The sequence below is a fragment of the Geospiza fortis genome, unplaced genomic scaffold (assembly GCF_000277835.1).
Source record: "Geospiza fortis unplaced genomic scaffold, GeoFor_1.0 scaffold12, whole genome shotgun sequence".
NCBI lineage: Eukaryota > Metazoa > Chordata > Aves > Passeriformes > Thraupidae > Geospiza > Geospiza fortis.
In genome coordinates this window covers 175,380-181,216 of record NW_005054323.1, presented here as the reverse complement: position 1 = coordinate 181,216, position 5,837 = coordinate 175,380, and the positions used below count along the sequence as shown (strand labels likewise).

Below are 5,837 nucleotides of genomic sequence, written 5' to 3'. Positions count from 1 at the left end.
CTGCCTGCCGAGCCTCCTGCCGTCCCGGCTTGGTGCTCCTCAGAGTCCTGCTGGGGCACCGGGATCGGCTGCCCCAGGGCTGTGAGGCGAAGCCTCTCCTCCCTCCCTTCCCGTCCGGGCCGAGCCGCCATCAACGCGCGCTCCCCAGCCCGCGCCACAGCGCCCCCTGCAGGCGCGGGGGAATCGCCGCAGCCGCCCCGCCCCCGGGAGCAGCAGCGCCCCTGCTGGCCGTGCCCGGAACTGCAGCAGAGGGAAAGGGCCGAGCAGGCCGGGACTGGGCCCCGGGTCCTGTTTGGTGTCGGTGCCGCAGCCGTGGGTGCTTGTTTGCTTTAGCATACACACCAGTAAAGAAATGTTATTTCTATCCTCATCTCTTTGCCCAACAGCCGCTTAATTTCAAAATCATAATAATTCAGTGGGAGGGGGTTTATATTTTCCATTCCAAGGGAGGCTCCTGCTTTCCTTAGTAGACACCCGGCTTTCCGAGAGGTTCCAAAACCGAGAGGTTCCAAAACCGACCGGTTCCAAACACTGCTTTGCTCAAGTAAACGGGGAAAACAGAGGCAAATGCTTCCTTTAAATAAAAACCCAATGCAATTTAAAATTTCATGGTGCTAACTAATTTTTCTCAGTTGTTATAAGAATGATAGTTTAGAACATTATTAGAAATACTATAGAAGGAAATTAAATTAAAACTGAAATGGAGAGAAAACGTTCATTGTGTCTGCAGCAAGTGAAAATTGCCTACCAAAAAATTTGGTACACCAACAAAGTCTTGTGCTTTTCAAAGTAGTAATTGTATTTTTATCTTTATCTATTAGCTAGCTCTAATTAGTGCCAAAGCTGTAATGATAGGTGAAATCAACTTGAAGAGGACAGGGGGCCATCATTACAATCTCCATGCATTGTTCACAGAATCTGAAAATCTCACCAGAAAGACAAAGGTTCATACTAGATTAACACAAGCAGTGAGGTTTGGTTGATAATCTTAAAACTGCTAGATATATTACACAAATTCTTGCCAAGAGCTTAATTTTGTTTTACGACAATTTGAAATCTTTTTTTCTCTGCTTTGGCCTTTTATTTTCATTTCCTCCTAAGGCTGTAGGAATAGACTGCTGAGTTCATTTATGTCAGTCAGAAATGTCTCTGTACAGAAAAGAGGGAAAGAAATATTGCTAATGGAAAATACTGATTTAAGGAAAACAGCAAAATTATTCTGAGCATATGATAATTTCTTCTCAGTATTTGAAAACGAATAAAACCACTGAAAATAAACTATTTAAAAGCGTAATTAAATCCATAAAGCAAAGCTAATTGAATTTTCAGTTGCTTTTGTAAAATTCACAAGAAAAATTGCTTAATAACAAATTTTATGGAGATGTATAATTTTCCCAGAATTTTAATTCACAACAAATATTCTTCCTTCCTTAAATTTTCCCAAAGTACTTCAACTTCACTGAATGAAGAAGGACTAGTAATGGACCAAGACTTTATAATGTTTATCAAAGCACATGACTATAATTTTTAAAAGGATTTCATCATTAGTTAAATCAGTGACAGCTTCTGAAATTTGGTGCATCTTCCTGATAAGATTTTTTTTAATTACACTTTTTTTGATGGCAGAGGATACATTTAAGATTCCCTTTCTTCTAATTAAAATTTTGCTGACATTTTAGGGTGCAATTCAATTGCTACTGGACATTTGAGGTGCCTTAACAAACTTTAAGGACCATTAAAAAAGATAGTTTTACTTTCCTTCATAGATGCCTTCATACTGTAGAGAAAAGGAAGCAGAGTAAAACTAGACTGAATTCTGTTGTCTCACTCTGGCATGGCTCAGAGTATGTGCCAAAGTCCAGGACCTTTCATTTTTGTATGTAAAATGTGTTAATATTTCCCAAGCAAGCCCACAGGAGTATTTGCAATGAGCTGACTGCCTGAAGTCAAGTCTCAAATCAAATGAGACATTAGTAACCAAAAAGGTGTTTAAGGATGTTTTTGCAGTTACATTTTATACATATAAGTATTTTGGAACTGTGGTATATCACATAATTTTATAACTAAATATTTTTCAGTCATTTATTTAAAAATAATAATTATTTCACTATTTATTAATTTTAATTATTTTAAATTTTAATTGCAGTAAATATTTGCAATTGTAAAAATACCCCATGCATTTTACACCAGCGCGGAAAATCACATATACGTATAAGCAGATGCATAAGTACCATCTAAATTTCTGTGCTTTTTGTTATAATCAACATGTTCTTAGTATAATGGTACGTTAGAGTAAAGTATCCAGAAAATATTTGTAAATCAATTATAATTTATCAGCTATGCAATAAGACAAAATGTGTCTGTATGCCTGTGTTTCTACACAAATAAATACAAAAAACCAGCAGTGATTTTTCTAGCCAGCAAATTGTATCAGCCTATAATTTTGTATATAACTAAGTAAACTGCTCACTCTTATGGAGGGCAAGAAGGGATAATTGTGTTAAATAATTAATTAAGGGGATGATAGTGTAACAATGATATCTGAAAAATACAGCAGAATTTCAAGGTCTCATCTGGAAATTAACTGTACCAGTGCTTTTGCTGATTACATTTAGATATAATTTCTAATACATTAGAGAATTTACTATGCCCTTCAAGAGCTAGGAATGCATCAACTGAAGGCATTTAGTTTTGAAAGTATTTTAAATATTACCAAGGAGACAATTTTCTTCCTGTCTGATGATGTCCTTTTGGCTCCAGTATCAAAATCATTACATGTGTTTTGTAACCATAAAACCACATCTGAATGCCTCATCCTTCACAAATGCAAGTTAAACATCGCTTCTGATTAAATTTGAATGAAAGGATATCGCTAATTTCTAACAGACTTGATGGACATCTGTCTTTATTGTGATGCCTACAGAAATTGAATCCCTCCACAAGTAAACCACTCTGCACAAAAATCCTAATGAATGGGAGAGCTTTATGGGATGGAGAAGAAAAGCGTGTTCCCCATGGTACAAAGCACCTACAGCAAGGTGCAGCCAGCTGATGAAGTAAACTAATGAGATTGTTTTTCAAATGAGAAAATCAGCCTTCAGGCCTCCATCTGCCTAAAATAACTGGTTTTAGGTATTGTCCATAGAGGTTCTACAGGGGCTTGTGGTCTGTTCAGCACTGGAGCAGTGCTATGCTCAGGTACATGAACAGCCTCACAGATGTGAGTACAAGCTCACAGGCTTCCTAACAATCACTTTGGAATATCAGATTCTTTGAAAGATGCGCCTTTCTGGGGACAAGCTAGCCCGGACAATGAAACCACGATGACTCCAGAAACAAAAATCCTGAAAACCAAGTGCCATGTATCACTACATTGTGCCACTCCTGATGTGCATGGGACACCAGGTACAAACCATTTCTCAGCCACCTGCAGTGCTTCTGGCCCTGAAATTGTCCCGGATGCTGCTATTGCAATGAAATTGGTGTGGAAAACTCATAGCCAACTCAAGTCTAAACTGGCAACTAGATCATTAGGGCAGCTGTGAGAAACAATTTATGAAGTTTAAGGCCAGAAGGGACCATTAGATCATCTAGTTTGACCTTGTGTACATCACAGGCCACTACATTTCATCTACTTATGACTATATCTTGCTCCATTAACTCTGTTTTATTTATGTGTGCTCTTCTGTCAGGCGGCTAAGCCTAAAGTCAACACAGGGAGAGGCAAATACTTGTCATTTCCTTTAGAACAGTGTCTAATCATGCATCTTGGATCAAGTAAGGAAAGATGTGTTTTCATCTAAATACATTGGACCTTTTCCTACATGCTGGCTTGTCCACTGTATCAAAGTGCACTGCATCAAAGATTACGTACTGTATCTTCAGATTATTTTTGAGAGATTTTTTGTTTGGGTTTCTTTCTTATGAGCATTCCAAAATTTTCTGAGAAGATAAAGAAAATTTATTCTGGTTTTGTCTGGAAGATGCTCTACTTGTTTCAGTCCTAATATGAGTTTTGAGTTTCTTTGTGTTTTTTTCAGTGATATTTTACAGCTGTGAAGGATTCTCCTAGTAGTCAATTTTGCCCTGCACAGAGAGATAAAATTACCTTCATCTCCTCTCCTAATCACGTCTTCCTTGTATATATATATATAATACACTCATTGCTCTTATTAACTTTGTTATCACATCAGTGGAATTTCTCATGTCGAATTGCTTTTTGCATTGTGACCTCTAATGCTCATTGAGAGTCATTGAGCCCAAGTATATGTTTTCATGTACTCTCCTGCCTACTTTGCTCTTAAGCATACAATCTAGCCCTTATGCACATCCAGGGCTCTGTTGTATGGATTTTTTTTTTTAATCACTGTACTCATTTCTGTGGTGAGCAAAGGATCAAACTACTTAGTATGCTCCCATAAATGGTTTGTTTCAGCCTCAGGCTGAAAATGATCACATTAGAATTGAAAGTGCTAATGTACCACAAAGTAACCCTGGGGTCCCAGAATTAAAGGCATATTTAATACTTGGTCCTGTGACCTTAAGCATTTGCAGTTCAAAAGTTTTAAAATGGTCAAAAAAAATGAGGGTCTTGCATGTTGTTGCCATTCTTAATTTTGAGTCCTCCAGATCTGGGAGATCATCTTTTCTGTACTATTTCCATGAAGCCTGAAAACATGAAAAGAAGAAAAAGACAATTACTTATTCAAATTAAAATGTAAAATATTAAAAATGGAGCTCCTATCCCGTTGAATTGGATATCCTGATGGACTTGCAGGAGCAGCAGAACTGCAGAGAATTATGGAAATGCTTTCTTTTAAAATCTGCTATTTTCTCAGGTAAATTTACAAGGCTAACTTTGTAAACAAACAGTTAATGGGAGATAGGCATCATAGGATTTCTTTGCTCATGTCAGTCTGTTCATCCTGAACATAAGGTCAGTGATTTTCCTTCTCTAAGACTATATCACATCTCAAAGAGATATTATGTTTTGCATTTATATTGGCCAGAAAGTGGAATTAGCAAACCAAGTGAACATTATGTCCCTTGCTATAAGCATATTTCATTTAAATCCTCTTATCCTGCTCTTTGTTTCACAGAGGTGTACTTCAGCTTTCAAATGCATCATTGGAAAACAAGAGATGGCATGCACTGAAGCTGGGAAAATACCATGCTTCATAAATTGAGGGGAAAATTTGGCCTTCATAATGGAAAATTCAGAGTGAAGTCCAGACTCTACTAGAGTTAGTGGAAAAACTCCCATTGACCTTACAGGGGTCATGGGTCTGCTTTGCTTTCTAAGGTGAGTGTTGGAGAGATTATAGTCTGTGTCTCTCATGTTTTCCTAGGTTATAGGCTCACCAGCCTCCAGTCTGCAAAGCAAAAAATTGAGACAAATCCAAATAATTATCTTCTCTTAATCTCCAGCATCTTTCTTAGCTACAAGCTACATTGCCATACTTGATAATAAATCCTGATATTCAGCTAACAGATCACAGAGCAGAACTTTTTAACTTCTATTTTCAAGATAAATATATTTTTTCCCACTCACACCAAACTTCTCTTTGTCCTCTCTAAATGACGGGCCTGGAATTGAGGTTGCAGATCCAGGGGCAGCCTGCTTTCAGCTCTGACATGAAAGTCCTTGGTGAAGCAACTATGGGCAAAATAACTTTAGTCTTGGATGGATGGATGTTTTCCTCCCTGTATTGCTCCCAGGGCACATCGACAGAGAAAATCATGATTCCAGGTGAAGGGATGCAGTAAGAGTGACTGATTAATATACTGTCACGTGCTCTCTTTGAGTTACAAAACACTACACCAATGCTTCTTTCCCT

General features: G+C 37.9%; 1 long non-coding RNA gene across 1 annotated transcript in view; it reads left to right on the top strand.

Moving 5' to 3' along the window:
- LOC115947856 overlaps positions 1-5,837 on the top strand; it is a 9,119-nt gene that overhangs the window by 624 nt on the left and 2,658 nt on the right. The window contains exon 2 of the long non-coding RNA XR_004081702.1: positions 5,100-5,302. This is a non-coding gene — a long non-coding RNA (uncharacterized LOC115947856). The remainder of the gene's footprint in view (positions 1-5,099; positions 5,303-5,837) is intronic.